The following is a 1,184-nucleotide window of genomic DNA, read 5'->3' as shown; positions in this document are numbered from 1 at the left end:
CTGATGTTCAGTCACTTCCTGCTGATATTCAGTTGCTTCCTGTTGATGTTCAGTCACTTCCTGCTGATATTAAGTCGCTTCCTACTGATGTTCAGTCACTTCCTGCTGATATTCAGTTGCTTCCTGCTGATGTTCACTCACTTCCTGCTGATATTCAGTCACTTCCTGTGTTCCTCATGGATGCACAGGAAGCAGCTTTCATGACTGATGCTACATTAAGCTTTACATTCTGTGGAGGCTGACGTTGATTAACTGTGATTCTGTCTTAAGTATGGAGTCCAAGCTTCAGGTGCTGACATCCATCAAGTGAGTGTTTAGGATGAGGGTTCTGTTTGACCCGGTTCCAAACACAAGTTGCTGTTTTTTTTTTTAGCATGAGTCAGAGATCAGCTCAGCTCCAGGACTGTTGGCAGCTGAGATCCATTCAGGCAAGGAAATCACTGGAAGATCAGGAAAACACACACACGCACGCACACGCACACACACATACACACACACACACACACACACACTGCCTATCCTTTGATAAAACACCACACACGTGACTGTTGACTCAACTTGTCCATTTTTTCAACCAATTTTCTCTTGTAGTCATTTTTGAAATTTTTTATGATTATTTAGGATCACTTTTATAAACATTGCCACATTTTCAAAAATCTTCATACAATTAATTACGTACAGGTTAGTTCTTATGAAGGAGTGCATATTGCCCACTGCCTTAGAGTTTTAAAATGAGATCTGATGCTGAGAAATGAGTATTGGTCATAATCCCAGCCAAACCTTGAAAATAATGTTAGACGTTAAGTGAGCTTGTTCTTAGTGCTCAGGATCTGTATTGTGGATGACTCTCAGCTACTGCCACATCATGTTTTAGCTCAGTGTCTGTGAAACGGACTCAGTTATAGTCATCTGTTTGTATGATACTACAGATTAGCTGAGTATGGATCTTTTTGGTATTTACTATGTTTTATCTGGGCTGCAGTAGCTCAGTGGTCAGTGCTGCAGTGTTGTACTCCACAAGTTGAGAGATCAAGCCCAGGTTGTCAGGAAGGGCATCCAGCATAAAACCAATTGCCTAATCTTTCCTGTGAGTTTGCTCACAGTAATGACCCCTGAAGAAGGGAGCAGCCAAAAGCAAAACATATTGTTTCTACACACACACACACACACACACACACACACAC

The 1,184-nt window shown here is 41.6% G+C and overlaps 1 protein-coding gene across 1 annotated transcript in view; it reads left to right on the top strand.

Annotated features, from left to right (window-relative positions):
• LOC119413702 (regulating synaptic membrane exocytosis protein 1) overlaps positions 1–1,184 on the top strand; it is a 217,355-nt gene that overhangs the window by 120,011 nt on the left and 96,160 nt on the right. The gene's annotated exons all lie outside the window — the stretch shown is intronic.

This window comes from Nematolebias whitei, chromosome 1, assembly GCF_014905685.2.
Source record: "Nematolebias whitei isolate Nwh7 chromosome 1, NemWhi1, whole genome shotgun sequence".
Lineage (NCBI taxonomy): Eukaryota > Metazoa > Chordata > Actinopteri > Cyprinodontiformes > Rivulidae > Nematolebias > Nematolebias whitei.
Note: the sequence above shows the minus strand (reverse complement) of the source record. Positions and strands in the feature narration are given on the sequence as shown.